Here is a 25,722-nt window from a genome sequence, read left to right on the forward strand (position 1 = left end):
GGACTTAAAGCCTTCAAATTGTAAGAATAAACTTCTGTTTGTTCAGGCCATCCCATTTGTAGTATGTTTCCTGTCAGAATGTCACTAGGTAACCAGAACAACATTAGAAACATTAAAGGGAAGAGTTATATTCAGTGTGTTCCAATATAATTGTCTATGAAATTATTTTGTTCTTTTCTGTCATATGGAACATGTTTTGGGAAATTCAGAACTGGAACACTGGAATGACTATCTTTTTCTAAGCAGTAGAAAAGAGGACATTTGAGAACTTAAGGATTCCCTTTCCTTATTCTATGTGTAACACTATTTCCTGAGTGTAACTCCAGATAGAATTTTAAGTTATAAACCTGGCAATGATGCTTCCTGTGGGATAACAAAGACAATTTAACACTCCCAATCACAAAAAAAGAAGCAATGGACACAGGATTTACACTAATAAACACTTGTTGTTGTTGTTGTTGTGTGCCGTCGAGTCAGACCCGATTCATAGCAATCCCTCCTTGGGTTTCCAAGGCAGTATCACTACGGAAGTAGATTGCCGCATCTTCCTTCCAAGGAATGGCTGGTGGGTTTGAACCGCCAGCCTTCTGGTTAACAGTCAAGTGCCTTTAGGCACTACGCTACCAGAACTCCTAATAAACACTTAGGAAAGTAAAAAATTTACATATACTGAAACAATTATCTTTTAATTAAATATCAGCAGATCCCATGGGTACGCGACAGCTTTAAAACATTAAGAACTGCTAGAAAACATAGGAATATAAGAAAATTTAAATAAAGACATAAAGATTAGTGTAATTAAAGGGTCTCTTAATGTAATCATCTCTCTAGAGTTAAAAAGGAAATTCTATACCAAACCAAACCAAACCAAACTCACTGCCATCGGGTCAAATTCGACTCATAACGACCCCTCCTTGGGTTTTTGAGGCAGTATCTCTATGCAAGTAGATAGCCTGGTCTTGCTTCTGAGGAGTGGCTGCTGAGTTTGAACTGCCAGCCTTCTGGTTAGCAGTCAAATGCCTCAGGCGCTACACCATCAGACCTGAAGAGTCACAGATAAATTATAGAATTTGGGGAAAAAACAGAGGCCAGACCTGGTTTAAGTTTCAATTTAACCACTAATTATTACCATTGTCATAGTGGGAAGGCACTCAAATATGACTAGGAAAGAGCTACCTCCTCAAAGTAGAGTGGATCTTAATGACGGGGAAAAGAGCAAAGATTTTGAGACCTCCATTTGCTGATGGGGAAAAACTCAAAATGGGAAGAAACAGCTGCAAGCATCCATTAAAATTCAGAACAGAGAATGTACGAAGCATGAATCTAGGAAAACTGGAAGTTCTGAAAAATGAAATGGAATACATAGATTAATATCCTAGGCATTGTTGTTGTTGTTAGCTGCCGTCAAGTCATCCCTGACTCATAGTGACCTCATGCACAACAGAACAAAACACTGTGAGGTCCTGGGCCAGCCTCACGATCCTTGCTATACCTGGGCCCATCATTGTAGCTACTGTATCCATCCAACTTGTTGAGGGCCTTCCCCTTTTTCATTGACCCTCCATTTACCAAGCATGATATCCTTGTCCACTGAATGGTTCCTTCTGATAACATGACCAAAGCAGGTGAGATAAAGTGTGGCCATTCTCACTTCCAAGGAACATTTCACCTGCACTTCTTCCAGGACAGATTTATTAGCTCTTTTACCAATTCACGGTACTTTCATCATTCTTTGCCAACACCACAACTCAAAAGCATCAACTCTTCTTTGGTCTTCCTTATTCATTGTCCAGTTCTCACATGCATATGAGGCGATTGAAAATATCATGGCTTGGGTCAGGCACATCTTAGTCTTCAAGGAGACAACTTTGCTCTTCAGCACTTGAAAGAGATATTTTGCAACAGATTTGCCCAATGCAATCTGGTGTGTTGACTGGTACTTCCATTGGCATTGATTGTAATCCAAGCAATATGAAGTCTTTGACAACTTTAGTTTTTTCTCCATTTATCGTGATGCTGCTTATTGGTCCATTTGTGAGGATTTTTGTTTTCTTTATATTGAGGTATAATCCATGAACAGACTGTAGTCTTTAATTGTCATCACTAAGTTTTCCAAGTTATCTTCACTTTCAGCAAGGAAGGTTGTGTCATCTGCGTATCTCAGGTTGTTAATGAGTCTTCTTCCAGTCCTTTGCAATATTGAAAGATTCCATGGGCAATATGTTGAATGATTCAGGAAACATCAAAAAAGATGGATGGAATGCACTGAGTCACTATAACAAAAAGAACTGATAGATGATCATCCATTTCAGGAGGTGGCATATAATCAAGAACCGATGGTATTGTAATACCTTTTTCAACAACATAAATGGTGGCTATACACATGAACCTCACAGACAGAATACAAAAGAATCAGACTGATGAGTTCTGATCGTTTGGCAGATTAGGCAAGGAAGCTACACACCCTCTGCAACACAGTTCTTCTTCATATAGTCCAGCTTCTCAGACTATTTGCTCAGCATACAGATTGAATAAGTATGGTGAGATGATACCACCCTGAAGTACCCACTTCCTGATTTTAAACCAGGCAGTACCCCCTTGTTTTGTTGAAATGACAGTCTCCTGGTCTATGTACAGGTTCCATGAGTACAATTAAGTGTTCTGGAATTCCCATTTTTCTCAATGTTATCCACAATTTGTTATGATCCACACAATCGAATGTCTTTGCATAGTCAATAAAACACAAATAAATATCTTTTTTGGTATTCTCTGCTTTGAACCATAATGCACCTAACATTAGCTACCATATCAACCATACCACGTCCCCTTCTGAATCCAGCTTGCATTTCTGGATGATCCCTGTCTGTACACTGCTGCGACTGTTTTTGAATTATCTTCAGTAAGATTTTACTTGCTTGTGATATCAATGATATTGTTCAACAATTTCCACATTCTGTGGGATCACCTTTCTTTGGAATGGCTACAAATAGAGATCTTCTAGTCAGTTGACCATGTAGCTGTCTTCCAACTCTCTTGGCATAGATGAGTTAATGCCTCCAATGCAGCATCCGTTTGTTGAAACATCTCAGTGGGTATTTTGTCAATTCCCAGAGCTTCATTTTTCACCAATTCCTTTAGTGCAGATTTGACTTCTTCCTTCAATACCATTGGTTCTTGATCATATGCCACCTCCTGAAATGGATGATCATCTATCAATTCTTTTTATTATAGTGACTCAGTGCATTCCATCCATCTTTTTTGATGTTTCCTGCATCATTCAACATATTGCCCATGGAATCTTTCAATATTGCAATTGGAGGCTTTAATTTTTTCCTCACTTCTTTCAGCTTGAGAAATGACAAGCTGGTTTTCCAACTCCAGGTCTTTGCACATTTCATTCTAATAATTGACTTTGTCTTCTCAAGCTGCTCTTTGAAATCTTCTGTTCAGCTCTTTTATCTTGTCATTTCTTCCAGTTTCTTTACCTAGTCTTCATTCAAGGGCAAGTTTCAGAGTCTATTCTGACATCCATTTTGGTCTTTTTTTCCTTTCTTGTATTTTATTAATTTAATTTAATTTTAAAAGCTTGTTTTACATTCAACGTTATGTGTACATTTAGCTTCACTCCTCATTTACCATGCCAACCATAACCCAGTCTCCTCCCTTCCCTACTGTAACCCTTCCCCTGTGCCCCTCATATTTATGCACTCCTGTTTGTCCTGCATTTCCTCAGTTTGAACATTGGTCCTTTGGTGTCCTGTGGTCCATTGCTGTAAGGAATGTATTACCATAGAGTATGTGGGTGCATCATCCTGGGTTGAGTGGTCTGCATGTACATCTTGTTAACTATTGGGCTGAGAGCCAGCCCCTGGGGGTGAGTGTTATTCCAGGCAAAGAATGTACTCCAGGGCCACAGTATTGGGGTTCTCATGAGACATCCTCTGACAAGTAATTCTGGTCATTATTGACTTTTTGGATTTTGCTCCACATTTTTCCTCCCACTCTATCCAGGATCTCCAGATTTGATCCTTTGATGATGCCAACCTGAGTGGTTGGCATTTGTAGCCAGGCACCATCTAGTTCTTCTGGTCTAAAGGGCCATTGCGTCCTATGGTTGATTGCTTCCACATGCCTTTTTTTTTTTTTTTTTTTTTCACTTCTGATGCTAGGAGACCATTAGCTGCATCTTAGATGGCCACTTGAAAGCTTTTAAGACCCCAGTTGCTACTCACCAATCAATGTAGGATGCAGAACAAGGCTTTTATGTATTTTGTTGTGGCAATTGAGTCTGGTGTCTCCCAGTACTATGGTCCTGAGATGATAGATATATTGGATCTCTCTCCCATAGTGTCTGGGTGTCTGTGATGGATTACTCTGTGTCTGTCTTCTATTGTTTCTATAATGACTGCAGGTATTTTGTATCACTGGTGTCTGTGCAAGATTAGCCTCAGATGAATCTATCCTTGGTCTAGAGTATAATCCTGTTCACTGACCCCCATCTGATCCTCTCAGGTGTTTATGTGTTTATCTGTAGCCTGGTGTTTGGTGTTAATGGCAATGCAGTATTGTGGACACAATGGGTGGTATTAGCATCTGTCGTCTATCTCTTATGTGCACAATTCCGTGTCCTCCCTTTTCCTAATGCTATCCTGAGGTCACAGTTTCTTTCTGTATATCCCTCCCATTACTTACATCAGCATGTGAGCTCCACCTAGCCAGAAATTAATCCCTCCTCTTCCCTCCCTGTCCTGGTAACCTACAAAGTGAGTTCCCTTTCCCAAGTAAACTCTTCTTTGTCTTTTTAAAATAATGGGCTCATACTTGTCTTTCTGCAATTGACTTACTTCACTCAGCATAATGTCCTCCAGATTCATCCATGTTGTGAGATGATTCACGTATCCCTCATTGTTCTTTAACGTAGCATAGTGTTCCATTGTGTGAATGTACCATAATTTAGTTATCCACTCATCCGTTGATGGGCATTTAGGTTGTTTCCATCTCTTTGCTATAGGGAATTGTGCTACAATGAACATAAGTGTACATATGCCTGTCCATGCACTATCTCTCACCTCTTTAGAATATATTCCTAGTAATGGAATTTCTGGGTCAAATGGTACTTCTATTTTCATTTTTTTAAGGAAATGCCATACCATTTGCCACAATGGTTGTACCACTTTACAATCCCACCAGCAGTGCACAAGAGTTCCAATCTCTCCACAACCTCGCCAGCATTTGTTATTTTCTGACCTGTTGAACTTTGCTATTATTGCTGGGGTGAGATGATATCTCATTGTTGTTTTGATTTGCATCTCTCTAATGATTAATGGGGAGATCTGGTAGCATAGTGGCTAAGGCACTTGACTGCTAACCAGAAGGCTGGCGGTTCAAACCCACCAGCCACTCCTCAGAAGGAAGATGGGGCAATCTACTTCCGTAGTGATACTGCCTCGGAAACCCAAGGAGGGGTCACTATGAGTCGAGTCTGACTTCATGGCACATAACAACAAAAACAACAGTGATTAATGATCACAAGCAATTTCTCATGTGTTTGTTGGCTGCCTATATATCTTCTTTGGTGAAGTGTCTGTTCAAGTCGTTTGCCCATTTGTGAATTGGGTTGTCTTTTTGGTGTTGAGGAGTTGAAATTGTCTATAGATTTTAGAGATAAGTCCTTTATCAGATATGTCATAGACAAATATTTTCTCCCAATCTGTAGGTTATCTTTTTACCCTTTTGACAAAGTCTTTTGGTGCACATAAGAATTTAATTTTTAAAAGGTCTCAGTCATCTAGCTTCTCTTCTACCTACTGCACATTCTGGGTTATGCTTGATAGTCTGTTTATGCCATAAATCAGGGCTCCCAGATTTGCCCCTATTTTATCTTTGATTAATTTTATAGTTTTTGGGTTTCACATTTAAGTCTTTTATCCACCTTGAGTTTGTTTTTGTGTATGGGGTGAGGTATGGATCCTGTTTCATTTTTCTGCAGGAGGATATCCAGTTTTGCCAGCACCCACTCCTCGGAAGGAAGGTTGGGCAATCCTACTTCCATAGTGATACTGCCTCGGAACCCAAGGAGGGGTTGCTATGAGTTGGGGCCGACTCGGTGGCAAATAACAACAACAACAACAATTTGTTAAAGAGGCTGTCTCTTTCACCTTTAATGGGTTTTGGACCTTCGTCAAAGATCAGTTGTTCATAGATGGATGGGTCTATATCTGGACTTTCAATTATGCTCCACTGGTCTATCTGTCTGTCATTGTGCCAATACCATGCTGTTTTGACTACTGTGGCTGTATAGTAGTTCTTAAGATCTGGCAGTGTGAGACTTTCCACTTGGTTTTTCTTCTTCAGAAGTGCTCTGCTTATCCAAGGTCTCTTTCTTTTCCATATGAAATTAGTAATTGGTTTTTCCATGTTCTTAAAAAATTTTGTTGGAATCTGGATTGGGATTGCATTCCAGTCACCAGTGATAATTAACACATCTTGATTGCATATTTGATTAGTTTCACACTGCAGAAGTTGATAGAAATCTTCAATTTCATCATCTTTGGCTTTGGTGGTTGGTGAATAAATTTGACTAATAGTAGTATTAACTGGTCTTCCTTGTAGGTGTATTGATATTATCCTATCACTGAAGTACTGTACTTCAGGATAGATCTTGAAACAGCCTTTGTGACAATGAATGCCACACCATTCCTCTTCAATTTGTCATTCCTTGCACGGTAGATCAAATGGTTGTCTGATTCAAAATGGCCAAAACCAATCCATTTCAGCTCACTAATGCCTAGGATATTGATCTTTATGTGTTCCATTTCATTTTTAACAACTTCCAATTTTCCTGGTTTCAAACATTCCATGTTCCGATTATTAACAGATGTTTGTAACTGTTCTCATTCTGAGTTGTACTACATCAGCAAATGGAGGTCCCAAAAGCTTTATTTCATCCATATCATTAAGGCTTGCTGTACTCTGAGGAGTCAGCTTTTCCCTAGTCCTGTTTTGAGTGCCTTACAACCTAATGGACTCGTCTTCTGGCACTACACCAGACAATGTTTTGCAATAATGTATCAGACAGTGTTTCACTGCTATTCATAAGGTTTTCACTGGCCAATTCTTTGACAAGTGGATGGCCTTTTCCTTCTTCTGAATCTGTCTTAGTCTGAAAGGTCTGCTGAAACCTGTCCACCAAAGGTAACCCTGCTGGCATTTGCCACACCAGTGGTGTAGCCTCCAGCCTCATAACAATACACAAGTTACCTCAGGATGACAAACTGACAGACAAGTTCATCTCCCTCTGTTCTTCCTAACTGTTCTGCTCACTTCCTGGCCACCCTTAAACTACCCCCAAACCATGCGGGCCCACCTACCTTCCAGGCCACCCACCCTTTAAGTTTGCTCCAAACCACACAGGATCCTAGACAGCAGGAGCTTAAATGGACTGCTATTGCGCATTGTGACCCACACTATCATATGGTCTACTATGCCAGTAATGACAACTAAAGAAAAATAGTATCACATTAATGATCAAAAAGAATGCTTCAAGATCTACTCTGCAGTACAATGCTGCCAGTGACAGTATAATATCCATACACCTACAAGGAAGACTAGTTAATACTACTATTATTCAAATTTTTACACCAAGCACTAAAGCCAAAAATGAAGAAACTGAAGATTTTTGCCAAATTCTTCAGCCTGAAATGGACCAAAAATGAAATCAAGACGTACTGGTTATTACTGGTGATTGGAATGTGAAAGTTGAAAACAAAGGAAAATTACAAGTGGCTGGAAAATATGGCCTTGGTGATAAAAATGATGCAAGAGATCACATGATAGAATTATGCAAGACCAATGATTTATTCATTGCAAATACCTTTTTCAACAACATAAACGGTAGCTATACACATGGACCTCACAGATGGAATACAAAAGAATCAGACTGATGAGTTCTGGTCATTTGGCAGATTAGGCAAGCAAGCTACACAGACCCTCTGCAAGACAGTAATGAGAAACCAATTGAAACCCATAAAGAAGGCAATCCTGGGATCCTGAGCTTTGAAGGGAAGGATAAAGAAGTAGATTACACACCAACTAGTAGAAGAACCTGAATAAAACAGTGAATGAGGAGACAAACAGAGGTGGAATGCTGGCTGTCCTGGGGGCAAAGTCATTTTGAATATTTCCTGTTAGCAACCTAAGAATGGGCATTGCTCACCGAGGACTACATGGGCAAGGACTGAACTGGTGCCTGACAACCAGAAAGGAAAACAGTGGAGAAAGAGACATACAGACCTGTGGACTGCCCATAGCTGTTCTGAGGGTGCAGCCATTTTAGAAGTTTGTGGATGCCAGGCGCAGTGGGGTTCTTAACTGCATGGCATTAGAGGAGCAGGCTCTGCTTCCTGGGAACAGTACAGGAGACCGCACTGGAAGCTGACAACTGGAAAGGTGTGATATTATCCTTGTTGCTCTTATACCACATACCCTGTTGGTAAACAGGGGTGTGGCCACTCCTGACCTCCACCCACTTTCTTGTTAATCAGGAATTCCATCCTGGTCTGTGGCTTACAGCCTGGATGTCATGCCCTGTCCCAGACAGTTTTGGTTTTGGTTTTAAATTATTCTTTTCACTGTCCTCCTTTCTTTCTTTTCTTTTTTTTGTTCTTTTACTATCCTTGGTTCTTGGGTTGTTTTTTTACCCTCATTTTTTTTCTTCTTCCCTTTTCCTTGTTCCTTTATTTATTTTTGCTTTTGGTTCTTCCTATCCTTTCTTTCTCCTTTTACAGTTGTCCAATTCTCTTTTTTACTATTCTTCTACTCTTGCTCTTTCTGCTCTTTCATTCCTCCCTCTCCTGATAGCGTGGATTTTTTCTTTTAATTTTTCTCTTTTTCTAATTGTATTTCTTTTACCCTATTTATTTTGAAAAATTTTCTTCTCATTTATTGTATTTTTTTTTTTGCTATATTTTTAGAGAATATTGTTCCTGTTTGAGGGTTTATTCTCCTTTTTTTATTATTTGTTAGTTCATTTATTTATTTATTTTGTCTAACTGAGTGGGAGAAAGCAACCATTAACAAAACCAAACCATACCTGCACCTTCTGCAGGCCCACCCACTAAGTGAGGGCCAACACTTGCTTTTGCACCAATTGACCAATGATAGACGGCAGCCAATACCAGCCCAACTCACCCTCAACTGCTCTTTACAAACAGCTGATAGAGATCTGTGAACACATTCTTATTCTCTATCAGACCCACCAGGAGATCAGTGGTGAGTGCCTAAGTGCTAACAACTAGCAAATAGAGGAGCAGAGTTCCCTGATCACACAGATATATCAAAACAAAATAAAGGAAAAAATATATACTCTTGTGCAAATCATAACAACATATAACCACAAACTAAACATAAATATGACAATAACACAATGTCTTGAAGACAATAGACTATCATAGCCCACACAAAAAGCAAAGTAAAGTAGTCAAAGCAAGGGACCAGGATAGAAATCCAGAAAATGTCCCACAACAAGAAACAGCATTAGAACTCCCTGATAAGGAATTAAAAAAAAAAAAAATTTATTTGGCTACCTTCAACAGATTGAGAGACAGATCAAGGAAAATACTGACAAAATTAAGGAAAACACAGACAAAACTCTAGAACAATTCAGAAAAGCAAAAAAGATCAGGAGTGGAAATATTAGTTTCTGGTAAAACTGACTTTAAGACAAAAACCACCATAGGACACAAGGAAGGACATTATATAATGATTAAAGGAGCAAATGAACAAGAGGACATGGCCATAATAAATATCTATGCACTGAATGAAAGAGCCCCAAAATACATAAATTGCACTTTAACAAAATTAAAAAGACAAATAGATGAATCCACAGTAATAGTAGGAGACTTCAATACACCACTTTCAATCAAAGATAGAGCACCTGGAAAGACTCAGCAAAGATGCAGAACTAAACAATACAGTCTACCAACTTGACCTTATAAACAACTACAGAGCACCTCACCCAACATCAGCATAATATATACTCTTTTCTAGCGTACATGGAACATTCTCTGGAAAAGACCACATATTAGGCCACAAAGCAACCCTCAATAAATTTAAAAACATTGAAATACAGCAAAGCATCTTCTCAGGTCACAATGCTATAAAGTTAGAAATCAACACTAAGAAGAGAAATGGAAAAAGAGTAAACACATGGATACTGAATAACACCCTCCTCGAAAAAACTGGGTAATAGAAGAAATAAAAAATAAACTTAAAAAATTCCATGAATCAAATGAGAATGAAAACACAGCACACCAAAATTTTGGGAACACAGCAAAAGCAGTGATCAGAAGGAAATTTAATAATGATATATAAATATATAGATGCACACATTAAAAAAAAAAGAAAGAGGCAAAATCAATACCTTAACCCAATATCTCCACCAATTAGAAAAAGAGCAGCAAAAAAAAAAAAAAAGCCTAAAGTCACCAGAAAAAAAGAAATAATAAAGATTCAAACAGAAATAAATGAAACAGAAAATAGAAACACAATAGAAAAAAAAACAAAAAGACTAGAAGTTGGTTCTTTTAAAAGATTAATGAAATTGACAAACCACTGGCAAACTTAACAAAGGAAAAGAAGGAGAAGATGAAAATAACACAAATGAGAAATGAAAGGGGTGATATCACAATAGCAACAACAGAAATAAAAAGAGTAATATAGGCAGGTAAGAAGTAACCATGGGGAGGAAATGAAAGGAGAGCTGTTGCATTGTGGGAATTGCAGTCCATGTCATGAGACAAAGTGTATGTAAGCTGCTGTATGGAAAGTAAATTTGCTCTGTAAACTTTCACCCAAATCACTATAAAAATTTTTAAAAAATGATATAGGACAGTATGAAGACTTGTATTGTAACAAATTTGAAAACCCAGAAGACATGGACAGATTTCTAGGAAAATACTACTTACCTAAAATAATGCATACTGAGATAGAAAATTTGAACAGATCCATTAAAAAAAAAAAAAGAACAGAAAAAGAAATTGAACAGGTCATAAAAATAATAAGCAACAAAACAACAAAATTCCTGGCCCGATAATGGTTTCACTGAAGAATTCTACCAGTTACTTAGAGAAGAGGTGACACCAATCCTGCCCAAATTATTCCAGAACATAGAAAAGAATGGAATCTTTCCAAATTTATTTTGTGAAGCAAGCATAACCCTGATACCAAAACCAGGCAGATATCACTAAAAATGAAAACTACAGACCAATATCCCTCATGAATATAGACACAAAAATCTTCAACAAAATCCTAGCCAACAGACTCCAAGAATATATCAAAAAATATAATACATCATTATCCAGAGGGATTCATACTAGGTATGGAAGAATGATTCAATATTAGAAAAACAGTCAACATAAGCCATCCCATAAGTAAAATAAAGGAAAAGAATCATTGATCATATCAATACATGCAGAAAAAGCATTTAATAAAAGCCAACACCCATTCCTGATAAAAACTCTCAGAAAAACAGGAAGAGAAGGGAAATTCCTCAACATAATAAAGGGCATATATGCAAAACCAATAGCCAACATTATTCTCAGTGGAGAGAGACTGAAACCATTCCCCTTGTGAACAGGAACCAGACAAGGATTCCCCTCTATCTCTATTTCTATGCAGCATTGAATTGGAAGTCCTAGCCAGGGAAATAAGGTAATTAAGGAAAATCAAAGGCATCCAAATTGGTAAGGAAGAAGTAAAACAATCCTTATTTGCTGATGATATGATCCTATACATAGAAAACCCAAGAGACTCAGCAAGAAAACTACTGGAATTAATTAAGCAATTTTGCATAGTGGCAGGATACAAGAGCAACATCCAAAACTCAGTTGGATTCCTCTACACCAGCAAAGAGACTGCTGAAAAAGAAATAAGGAAATCAATATCATTTACAATAGCTACTAAAAAAAATAAAATACTTGGAATAAATCTTACCAGGAACACAAAAGAACTATACAAAGAAAACTACAAAACACTACTTCAAGAAACTGAGATCTACAAAAATGGAAGAACATAACATGCTCATGGACAGGAAGAATGAACATTGTGAAAATGCCAATACTACTTAAAGAAATCTATACATACATTGCAATCCCAATCCAAATTCCATCAACATTCTTTAAAGACACAGAAAAACCAATCACTAATTTTATATGGAAAAGAAAAAGACCTCAGACAAGCAAAGCACTACCGAAGAAGAACAAAGTAGGAGGTCTCACACTCCCAGGTTTCAAAACCTACTATACAGGCACAGCTGTCAAAACAGCCTGGTATTGGTACAATAATAGATACATTGACCAGGAACAGAATCGAGAACACAGAAACAGATCCATCAACCTATGGTCAGCTGATCTTTGATAAAGGGCTGATAACCACTAAATTGGGAAGAGATAGTCTCTTTCACAAATGGTGCTGGCAAAACCAAATATCCATTTACAGAAAAATGAAACAAGAGTCATACCTCACACCATACACAAAAATGAACTCCAGATGGATTAAAGACTTAAATGTGAAACCTAAAGCTATTAAGTTCATCAAAGAAAAAACAGGGGCAAACTTAGGGGCCCTAATTTATGGCATAAATAGATTATCAGCACAACCAAAGATGTAGAAACAGTAGAAGGTAAACTGGATAATTGGAACTTTCTAAAAATTAAATTCTTATGTGCATCAGAGTACTTCTCCAAAACTATAAAAAGAGAACCTACAGAATGGGAAAAAATATTCAGCAATATCATTCCAGACAAAGGACTTATCTCTAAAATTTATAGAAAATTGCAACACCTCAACATCAAAAAGACAAATAATTCAATTTGAAAATGGGCAGAAGACATTAATAGACATTTCACCAAAGAAGATATTCAGGCAGCCAAACACATGAAGAGATGTTTGCTATCATAGCCATTTTGTTGTTGTTGTTATGTGCCGTCGAGTCCCGACTCATAGCAATCCCTCCTTGGGTTTTCAAGACAGTATCACTATGGAAGTAGGATTGCCCAACCTTCCTTCCGAGGAGTGGCTGGTGGGTTTGAACCACCAGCCATCTGGTTAGCAGTCAAGTGCTTTAGCCACTATGCTACCAGAGCTCCTATCATAGCCATTAGAGAGATGGAAATCAAAACAACCATGAGATACCATCTCACTCTAGCATTAATAGCAAATTTCAACAAGACAGAAAATAACAAATGTTGGCAAGGATATAAAGAGATTGGAACTCTCATACACTGCTTGTGGGACTAAAATGATATAACCACTGTGGAAATCAGTATGGCAATTCCTTAAAAAGTTGGAAATAGAAATACCATTTGATCCAACAATCCCATTACTAGGTATATATCCTAATGAAGTGAGAGGGAGGACAGGAATAGATATAGGCACACCCATGTTCATTGCAGCACTATTCACAAAAGCAAAGAGATAGAAACAACCTAAGTGCCCATCAGCTGAGGAACGGAAAAACAAACGGCAGTACACGCAAAGAACTGAATCTTATGCTACCCTAAAGAATAATGTAGAATCAGCCAAATACTGCATAATGTGAGTGAACTTGGAGGATATTATGATCAGTGAAAAAAGGCAATCACAGAAGGACAAATACTGCATTAGTCTGTTATTGTAAAAAGTCAAGGAAAGGTTTATACATGGAAGGAAACTTTCTTTGTTGGATACCAGGGATAGGAAGGGAGAGGAAGGAAAATTCCTAGATAGGTTGAAAAATACATAGAGAGAAAGAGAGATCAAAGATAATTTGTGGTTACCAAGAGTGGGAGAAAGGGGAAAAGGGAAAGTTTTTGTTTGAGGGGCATTGAGTTTATGCTAGGGTGGTAGAATATTTTGAAGAAGGATATCAACAGGATGATACAACATAAAAAAAATGTCATCAATGTCCCTGATCTATAAATGTGGAAGTTGTTATGCTGGCAAATGTCTTCTTGTACATGTTTTTACCAAAATAAAATTTAAAAAAAATAAAATTCAGACTGACTACATCTGAGGAAAGAGGTGATGGAGAAGCTCAGTATCTTCAGTCAAAACAAGGCCAAGAGCTGATTATGGAAGAGACCATCAGTTGCTCATCTGAAAGTTCAAGATGAAGCTGAAGTAAATAAACACAAATCCATGGAGCCAAAATAGACCATGATTATATCTGAATTTAGAGACCATCTGAAGAACAGATTTTACGCATTGAACACCAATGACTGAAAACCAGACAAGTTGTGGGATGACATCAAGATCATCATACATGAAGAACACAAACAGTCATTAGAAAGACAGGGAAGGAAGAAAAGGCAAAAATAGATGTCATTAGAGACTCTAAAACTTGCTCTTGAATGGAGAGTAGCTAAAATAAATGGAAGAAATGTTGAGATAAAAGAGGTGAACAGAAGATTTCAAAAGGTGGCCTGAGAAGATACAGTAAAGTATTATAATGCAATATGCAAAGACCTGGAGTTAGGAAACCAAAAGGGAAGAACATGCTCAGCATTTCTCAACCTGAAATAACTGAAGAAAAATATTCAAGCCTTGACTTTCAATACTGAAGGATTCTATGGGCAAAAATATTGAATGATGCAGCAAGCATCTAAAGAAGATGGAAGGAATACACAGAATCACTGTACCAAAAAGAATTGGTTGATGTTAAACTATTTCAAGAAGTTAGCATGTGATCAAGAACAAATGGTATAGAAGGAATTGGCAAAAAAAAAAAAAAAAAAAGTCTCCAGGAATTGACAGAATCTCCACTGAGATGGCACTTATTCCTTTGTGCCAAGAAATTTGGAAGAAAGCTAGCTGGCCAAATGACTAGAAGAGATCCATATTCGTGCCCATTCTAAAAAAATGGTGAACCAATAGAATGTGGAAATAATTGAATAATATCATTAACATCACACACAAGTAAAATTTTGCTGAAGATAATTCAAAAGAGCAGTGTATCGACAGGAACTGCCAGAAATCCGAACTGGATTCAGAAGACAATGTTGAACAAGGGATATCACTGTTGATGTCAAATGGATCTTTGCTGAAAGCTAAGAACATCAGAAAGATGTTTACCTATGTTTCATTGACTATACAAAGGCATTTAACTGTGTGGATCATAACAAATTATGGATAACATTACAAAGAATGGGCATTCCAGAACACTTAATTGTGTTCATGAGGAAATTGTACATAGAGTAAGAGGCTGTCATTAGAACAGAACAAGGGGATACTGCATGGTTTAAAATCAGGAAGGGTGGGCATCAGGGTTGTATCCTTTCACTGTACTTATTCAACTTGTATACTGAGCAAATAATCCAAGAAGATGGACTACATGAAGAAGAAAGTGGCATCAGGACTGGAAGAAGACTCATTAACAGCCAGTGATATGCAGAAGACACAATCTTGCTTGCTGAAAGTGAAGATGATTTAAAGCACTTACTGATGAAAATCAAAGGCTACAAACTTCAGTGTGGACTCCCCCTCAACATGAAGAAAACAAAATTCCTCACAACTGGACCAGTAAGCAACATCATGATAAATGGACAAAAGACTAAAGTTGTTAGAGATTTTATTTTACTCAGACTCACAATCAACACCCATGGAAGCAGTGATCAGGGGAATCAGACGTCATAACTGCACTGGGAAAATCTGCTGCAAAAGACCTCCTTAAAGTATTAAGAACAAAGATGTCACTTTGGAGACTTAAGGTGCACCTAACCTAAACTATGGTATTTTCAGTCGCCTCACATGCATATGAAAGCTGCACAATGAATAAGGAAGATAAAAGAAGAGTCGATGCCTTTGAATAAGGGTGTTGGTAAAGAGTACTGAAAATATATGGACTGCCAGAAGAACCAAGAAATCTGTCCTAGAAGAAGTACAGCCACAATGCTGCTTAGAAGCAAGAATGGCCAGATTTCTTATCAACTACTTTGGTCATGTATCAGAAAGAACCATTCCCTGGAGAAAGATGCTTGATATACTAGAGGGTCAGCAAAAAAAAGGAGAAGACCGTCAACAAGATAGATTGACACAGTGGCTGCAATAAAGGGCAGAAGTATAGCAAGGATTGTGAGGGTATTGTTTCACTCTGTTGTATGTAGGGTCACTATGAGTCAGAGCCAACCCAATGGCACCTAACAACAACATCTTCTTCTTCATAGTATGTTTGAATCCACTGTGAAGATTCTGTGTCAATCCATCACAATGAGGGTTTCCCTCATGATGTCTTACATCCCACATTCCAATTTTAAAAGATGTTTATCTCTGTTATTTCTCATTTTGAATCATGGCACATCAGCAAATGAATGTCTTGAGGGCTTGACTCCATCTCCATCATGCAGATAAACTCTAATTTGAGAAGGCAGCTCTTCCTCAGTCATACTTTGAGTGTTTTCCAACCTCTCTGATATAATGTGTTGGTAAATAGTTTGTTGTGATTTATAGGATTTTCATTGGCTAATTACCAGAAGTATTTTGCCAGGTCTTTCTTCCTTTTCTTAGTCTGGAAGCTTCACTGAAACCTGCCAATCCTGAATGACCTTACTGGCATTTAAAATAATGGTGGCATATTTTCCAGCATGACATCAACAGCAAAGCCACCATATTATAACAAACTGACAGATGGGTGGTAGTGACTAGTCTTACTAGAGGTACATTACCTTACTATCTTTTACAAAGAAGCAGCTTGTAACCACAGCCATCATTGATTACTTTTACTGTTTGACCATTTTCTATTTCCTTGGTTCTGCTCTTATCTTAGTTCTTTCATCTACTTCTTTTGGATATATCTGCTATTCATTTTCTATCTTTTTAAGGTAGGAACACAGATCAGTTATATTTTCTTTTTGTTCTTCTAATAATATAAACATTTATAGCTATCAGTTTTTCTGTTAGCACTACTTTACCTGAATCCACAAATTTGTGTGTTGCATTTTCAATATTTTTCATCCAAAAGATTTTAAAATATTAATCATTCATTATTCTTTGCTTAAAAGTCACTTTTTAAATTTCCCAATATTTTTGCCTTTTCTTGATGTCATATTATTGGACTTGAATTCATTTCTGTTGTAGAGAATATAAAGTTGTTCATATTTTGGTTTTCTGGCTCTGCATGTGAAGTATGTTAGTGAATGTTCCTTGTGTATTTTAAAGCAATGTATCTTCTGCAATTGATGATATAATGTACTACAAATGTCAAATCCTCTATAGCCTCAGTTTAGCTTTTTTGATGCTTCCAATGTTCATTGTATAGTTCATCTTTTTACTTTGAATTCATTTGTGCCTTTATATAAAATTGTGTCCTATGCATATAGCAGGTAGTTGGATTTTTTGTTTTGTTTTTATGCATAGGAGAAAGAGAAAGTGAAGGAAATTTTTGTATTTCCTCAAACAATTGCTACTTCTAGTGACTTTCACTTCACATGGTTCTGAGTCGTCATCTGATGACATTTCTTTCAGGCCAAAAACCTTTCTTCTCTATGTCTTCTTGTGCAGGTTTGCTGTGACAAATTCTCTCTAATTTTGCTTATTTAAATATCTCTATATTTTCTCTTCATTTTTCAGAATAACTTCACTGGATTTAGAATTGCTGGTTGACAAGAACTTTTCTTTTTAAGCGCTTTGAATATGTCATCCTGAGACATTTTGAACTCCTGTTTTTCTAATGAGAAATCATTCATTAATCACATTTTTCTTTCTCTGATGTAACATGTCTTTTATTTCTGGATCATGTCAAGAATTTGTCTCTACCTTTGAGCACATCTGTTGAAACACAAAGTCTCTAGGTATCATTATTGAATATGTATCTTGCTTTGAGTTTGTTAATCTTTTTGAGTCACTGAGAAATATTTTTCAACAAATTTGGGAAGTTTTCAGTCATTATATCTATAAATATTTTATGTTCCTTTTTTTTTTTATCCTTTTGGAATGCCAACGACATATGAAGATGGACTGTGTATGCACAAGGAGACAGCTTAGGAGGCAGGAGTGCATGGAGGAGAAAGACACAGGGAAGAGGTCACTATGGGGAGGAAGTGGGAAGAGAGCTATTGCACTGTGGGAAATAGCAGTCAGTCATAAGACAAAGTGTATGTGAACTGCTGTATGGAAAATGAATTTGCTCTGTAAACTTTCACCCAAATCACAATAAAAATTTAAAAAGAAAGAAAGAAGAGCTGGGAGCAGAGTACATCATTTGGTCCCAAAACACCTGCACTGAGAATGACCTAGACCCAGGGGAAGATTGATGCCAAGACACATGGAGGTTTCCAAGGGACACCAGGCCTACAGATACTGAAGGGAGACAAGGACCTACCTCCAGAGATGACTCAGAGAGAAAGCCTTCCTCTAGAGCTGACACTCTAAATTGGATTTCTAGCCTGCTAAACTGTGAGAGAATAAATTTCCATTTGTTAAATCCATCCACTTGTGGAATTTCTGTTACAGAACTCCTGGATAACGAAGACATCAAGCAAGATAGCAGGTTTTTGTAGGCAAAATTGAAGTTGTATCTTTGAAGTAAAGGAACTCCATCTTTTAGGATGCAGAATACATCCTAAATTAACACTTATTATATAATACTATATCTCTATGAGTCGGGGCCGACTCGACGGCACATAACAACAACAACAACAATATCTCTAGTAAGTGAAATATGTAGGTCTGGAAACCAAAGAAGGAGCTCTGGGGGTGTAGTGACTAAGGCATTTGGCTGCTAACCAGGTCAGTGGTTTGAACCCACCAACTTCTCAACAGAAGAAAGATGAGGCAGTCTGCTTCTGTAAAGATTGACAGGCTTGGAAACCCAATGAGGGGCAATATTAATTGGAACTGACTCAATGGAAGCAAGTATTTTTGTGGTTTGTTTCTTTTGTTTTGTTTGTTTTCATAACCAAAGGGTAGAATCAGAAGTGACCCCACTTGTTATGTCAGTAAAGCACTTGTGGAATATATACAGAACATACCTGCATCCAGGATCTGTGGATCTATAGATTCAGGTTTCCAGTATGGAATGCTTCCAACAGAGAACAGACCAAGAGAGTCATTAAACTTTATCTGTAACTACTACCCATTCACTTTGTATTCCTTGTGCCAAGATATCAAGTGGCAAGGAAAAGAAACATCATCCTGGCAGGGGTAATTGACACTTAAGTACAGAATAAGGCTGTACTTATTCAATGTGGACAGAAAATAATAATTTGACATCAAATAATCATTGAGTGTGTCTCTTGGTACTCCTTCCACCAATTCTGATGGTAAATTGATAAGTTTAGAATGTTCTGAGTAGGATATGGTAGGAAGGAAATCAGAAGTCCACCAGCAGAGATGTTAACTGAGAGACAGGAGAATCCAGAATGACAGTAAAGGAGGGAAATGATCAGTTGTGGCCTGAAGCATATCTGCAGTAGAAGGGGCTATACTTCATCCTGTCAACCTTCTTATAGTAAATTTCTCTGAGAAGAGACCAAACAAAATCCAGGAAAAGCTATTACCAGATGGTGTGAACTTATTACATGAAGCAAGTGAATCGAAGCAGTGTAAGGCACAGATCACACAGAACCAAGGCACTCACCCACTAGCTGCCATTTGTTAATTGGCCATGTTAATTGGCTCATGACTGGTTGAGGAAGTTGTACAAAGACCTATCTCCCTTGTTTCATTGTGAGACACTTTTGAAGTTCTAACCTTATGTCAGAACTCTCCATGGGACCATCTGAGGCGTCTGTTGTGACTACACTGCATATCAACCTCGTGCTCTACCAAATCCTGCTTCCTTCATACCTTTACAGGTGGTATACCTCAGACCACTCCCCAGTAAACCATCTGCACTGTGTCCTGGAAACCTAACCCATGACAGTGTTCAATGCAAGTCTGATAAGCCCTGAGCAGGTGAAGAAAAGCACTCAACTATGAATGTGAAATGGATTATCACTGCAAATGGTTAAAAGAAAACAAGGAGAATATCTAACTTCTACTTCAGCCCAATCCACTTCCCTCGCCCCACTACAGCTTCTGCTCCCAAGAATGCTTCCAATAAATGGCCTAAGGGTACATCTCCAACTCAGAATCTGTTTCCTGGGAAACCTGACCTAAGACAAATGTGATCTATGTTTATTGTCATTTTAGTCATTACTGAACTGAAACTGAGAGGTGAAGGAATTTACTCAATATTACACAGTGATAAGTAACAGAGTCAATAATTTAAATCCAGGACAGTTTGATTTTAAAACCATATACCTTAGACTATATCATACCACCTTTCCTCTCCTCTCCAACTGAGCATTACCTTATTAATAAAAGAATCCGTAGCATTTTGTTTGCTTTAAAGTAAACCTTCTCAACCTGACAGGTCTATCAGAACTTGTCATTTACAATTTAATGCTATGCAGCCTGCTCAGGGTTTGTCAGACTTAGAGTAAAGCCCGAATGGATACTGTGCCATTATGCATTTGATGTACTACCTTCATGGAGCCAACCACCACGTTAAATACTTAATGCCAGTCAAATTTATTTACTAAATCAACCCTCTTCCCTTTGGATATTTCTTTTTATCTGTTAGGCTGAAGCCTCCGGGGCTCTTTGGAACTGCTTGGCACCTAATCCACCTGGGAAATTCATTGCCAACAGTGACATTTTTCAGTCTAGACTGAATAATATTTATGAAGAAAAATAGGCTCCAAGAAACTCCAGGGTAAAGATAGGAGGTAAAATACGATAAGGATATTATTATAATGCGGAGCTTGTAGAAACAGATGACAGAGCTCTTTTCTTCTGTCTTTCTTTGTCCTACATCTAAATGCTATATTTATTTTGGCCAATAATTGAAGACTGATTCCAAGTCCACTGGCTTTTATTCTTTTCTACCTTTTAAAGTATTATTGATAAAGGGAGAAGTGGAGAAGCTCAGAAAGTAACATCTAACTTGCCAGCCCAGCAAGGTCTGTGGGGTCACTCCAGTAAATTTTGGATATCCTGGTCTTTTTCAAAGGACTTTAGTTGAAATTTCTCCCACCTCCAGCTTAAGACCTAGAAGCAATAGGTTTTTCTACTAACACTTATGTGACTTCTATGATGCATGTTATTTACATGTAAAAGGGACAAAGACAAACTGGAGCATAGTCAAAAGGGATCAAAATAGGCATGAGTTTGTAACCCTTGTCATGTGAAGAACTGAAAGACAAAGAGATATCTAGACTGAGAAGACTTAAGAGAGTGCAACAGTGAACTGTCAGGGGAAAGAATGAACATCCTTGCCCTAATTTTGCTCGTGTCTCATCCAATCCACAGTCTTTTCACAGCCAATCCGTGGTAAGGAGGGCTCTTCAGTGTTCCCACTCTCAAATCTTGCTTAGTTGTTGTTCTCTGCCATGGAGTTGGCTTCAATTCATGATGATCCCATGCATAATAAAGCAAACTGCTGCTTGGTCCTAGGCCATCCCCATGAGAGGATGCAGATCCATACGGTTTTCCTTGGATGATATTTGGAGGTCGATCATCAAGCCTTTCTACTCTGTTTTAGTCTGGAAACTCTGCTTAAACTTGTTCAGCATCATAGCATCACACCTGGACTCAAACCTGGGTCTCCCCCATGGAAGACAAGAATTCTACCATAGAGGAACCCCTGAGACTATGGCCCTTAGACACTATTCAGGCCAGGAACGAAATGTACCCCTGTGGCTCACCTTTCAGCCAAACAATAATAGAAAGGCCTGTCAGGTGATTAATAACACCAGAGAGGTAAACACTCCTCAGAACAACCAACTGTACAAGATCAAAAAGGTAGCATTTGCCCAAGGATAAAGCTCAGAAGGTAGGAAGGGATAAGAAAGAAGATCAAATGGAAACAGTAAACAGGGGAGAAGTGGGAAGAGTGTTGTTACATTGTGGGGAATGGTATCACGAATCAAAATGTGCATGAATATTGAATGGAAAATCAATTTGCTATAGAAACTTTTACCCAAATTAAAATAAAAAGAAAAAAAATTCTATCATTGTATCACCAATGCCTCCTTGCTGAGCTGATAGCTTATTCTTCAGATTTCAGTGTAAATACCCTTTCCTCAGGGAAGCTAGTCTGTTCACCATCACCACCACTACTACCACTGCCATTAAAGAAATGATCAGTTTTCCCTATTATATGCTCTTATAAAGCCCTTTGTAGTTTTACTTCATAGTATGTATTACAATTTGAAACTGCAAGCTGAGGAATTTTCCAATTGCTATTGATTTCACCCAGTATCTTCTAAGTCCCATTATAGCATAAACCAGTACTATACCCTTGGGACCTAGCATGAGACTAGACACAGAATAGATGCTCAATAAACACAATTATCCAAGAAAAATGCATTTATGTATGCATGAATGAATGACTTATTATAAAGAATTAAATATAAAGGGTAGAAAGTAGAAGAGCCATAATACATTTCAACAAAAGAAAAACTCTGGAATAATAAAATTTATTCAACAGTGAATTTGACTGCATATATGGGAATGATCTTTGCAACAGGGGAAGTACATAACAGCAGAAATCAAGATTTGTTTTTAAAGTTTATGTCTATACAAATTAAACCTGGATCCAAATAGTTACTAATCAATGTTCCAGAGTTCTAAGATTCTATTAATATTGTCCACATTCCTCTTCTATCTCTATAAAGGTCATACATTTGTATTAGATTTTGATTGACAAGTTCAATGACTATCTAACAAATCCCTCAGCTCATATGGTTGTAGCAAAACAAACTTGCCAAGTCCCATCAGGAATCAGCAGAGAAGCTTATTTGTTCATCAGAAGTCCACTCGATGGGGATTCACTTAAGAAAGAGTAATTCTCTATGTCCTGTCCATCAATCCACCTCTTCAGAGTATAACAGATGGGTTTGGATCATGAATGTTTAAAACATGGTTTGTGGTGATTTTTTTCCCATACCCCTGAGAATGGTTCACATAGTTACTAAAATGATATATAAAAATAGCAAATTCAACAGGCGACCAAGAATGATTTCTGCAGGAAGCTCCACTTACAATCTAGGTTTGTATAATGCACACAAAATGAACAAAAAGAAGGGGCAGGCTCATTAGAAAGGAATTTAAATAAACTAACAAATACAATCAAGAGACATATTTTGACTCAATATGAAAAATATTTCCAAATTGTCAAACTTATCTAACAACGAAATAGGCGAATTTGTAAGCAGTGATTCCCTATGATGAGAGTATTTAAATGGTGGCTGACTGATACCCACTGAAAACCTTATGAAAAGCAGTGAAACACTGCCTGGTATAGGCATTTCAGAATTCTATTACTTTAGGTTGAAGAAGAGATCCATATATAATTGGGGAATAAGACTTTGTCAATGAAAGCCCTATGGATCAAAACAACCTCATTCACAAACAATCATAGGAATGGCATAGGACAATGAAGGATCAGGCAGCACTTCCTTCCATCATGCATGGGTTCTCCATGAGTTGGGGCAGCTAAGAGCAACAATATGGTACCATTAAATAAAACCTCTATTAATTTATTCAGCAAAGGACATTATTCAGGAAAAAATATTTCTGATTTATTCTGGAAATACAGTCACCCAATTTAATAGACGAAGAAGGGGAGGCTAAGAGAAGATAAACAACTCTCACAAAATTATACACAATAGAAAATGCAATAGAATCCTAGTATTTTGACCCAGATTTTTTTTTTTTACTCCAAAGTCCATGCTCTTTCTACATCTAATTAAGTGGTTATTGAAAGAAAATCTGGACTGATGATATAAGCCAAGTGGGTAAGGTGTCAGAAATTCTAACACAGGCTGGAGCAGGAGAGGAAAAGGAAGGGTTCTCCAAAGTCCTGAGAGAAAGAGATCTCAAGAAGAAGGATCCAATACTACTGGGCTCAATGGAAGGATCCTAAATCTGCTCCTCCTTCCTGGGAATCAAAAAAAAGGGCCTCAACAGATGTATTCAGGTAGTGTCCAGAGCAGTGAATTGACTTCAATAAAAGGCTCAAGAGACAATCACCACTAACAAGGTTACAGAAATTGATCATCTCAATTAGGCAGGCAAGTAGTAGCTGGTTTCTTGTTGCTACAGCCACAGGCATGCAAATGTCGGAGGGCAGGAGACAGTTCTCAGGAGTTCCAGGCAGAGAACCCAAAATGCAAGTGGTGAGTGAGGAGGAAACTCAGCAGGTGTAGGAAGGCCAAAAGATTCTTCATTGCTCTGATCTTATCACTTGAAATGCATAATATCAAAAATCTGGGCAATACTACTAATTGTTTTTTCTACCATATGAAGGGCCTAAAGTTGCTGAACTACTTTGTTCTCTGATTGGATCAGCTCAAGAGCAAAATGAGCTGGATCTGCAACAAGATGTACCAGTGACTTCAGCTGTGGACTACTGGGAAAGACAGACTTTCCTATGTGTCATGAAAATAGTGCGCACACACACACACACCTGCACACACACATATACTGGTAATTATCAGCCTTCACAAGTAACACATATGCATCAAATTACTATATACTGGGAGATGTCATAGTAGTTCTGGCTTTTGTTTTGTTCCTTTGTTTTATAAATAGAGCAATGTAAAAGAAGACAATGCTAGTTCTTTCCAACCTAGGGAAAAAGCATTTTCTTTAAATTCTGGTGCATATAATACATTGTTTTTGTTTGGCTTTTTTTTTTTTTTTTGCCTGTGTGGATTTCTTTTGTAAATCCTAATATAAATTGCTTACTTGATTAACTTTGTTTTGGATCTTAAATGGGGGCTGTGATGTTACATAACTTGCCAACAATCAGAAAAGAAACAAACAATGAACAAGCAAACAAACACTGTTCAGAATCTGAAAGGAGGCATTATCAGCCACTAAAGATTGCCTGAGGAGCTCTGGTGGCATAGTGCCTAAAGCATGTGACTGCTAACCAGAAGGCTGGCAGTTCAAATCCACCAGCCACTCCTCGGGAGGTTGGGCAATCTACTTCTGTTGTGATACTGCCTTGGAAACCCAAGGAGGGGTTGCTATGAGTTTGGTTTGTTTTTTTGTTTAAAGATAGCCTGCAGCATTTGTGCTCAACTGTAAAGGTAATGACTCTTTGTGAGTCCAGACAGAGATACCAAATCATTCTCTCCAAATCAATACTGATTTGGATTTGCCACCATAACGCAGACTGTTATTTGCTGTCATTGTGTGTCAATTGAAGATAAAATGTGAATTCCTATTGCAATACGCTCCTGAGGGTACAGCACTGGTTTTCCATAAAATTCATGGATCACTTTCAGAGATGTTGCCTGCTTGGATGCAGGCAGGTAGGGAAGACTTGGTCTCTCAGCAAAGCTGTGAAACATCTCTGACAGTAGCAGTAGAATCATGGCTACTGACATTTAATCAAATGTATTACCTAAGGGAAACTCATCTTTACTTCCTTCTTGCTCTTTCCATTGACCCTACATTAATACCACTTCTCTTTCTCTAGGAACCAAAATTCAAAACATTTACATAGATTTTGCTCTCTCTTCTTCATAAATCCAAAACCAAATCCACTGCCATTGAGTGGATTCCATCTTAAAGCGACTCTATAGAACAAAGTAGAATAAGGCTGTAAATCTTTACGAAAGCAGACTGCCTCATCTTTCTCCTGTGGAGTGGCTTGGTGGATTCAAAACACTGATATTTTAGTTAACAGCCAAATGT

Source organism: Orycteropus afer, unplaced genomic scaffold (assembly GCF_000298275.1).
Source record: "Orycteropus afer afer isolate SDZICR_OR568_19922 unplaced genomic scaffold, OryAfe1.0 scaffold00154, whole genome shotgun sequence".
Lineage (NCBI taxonomy): Eukaryota > Metazoa > Chordata > Mammalia > Tubulidentata > Orycteropodidae > Orycteropus > Orycteropus afer.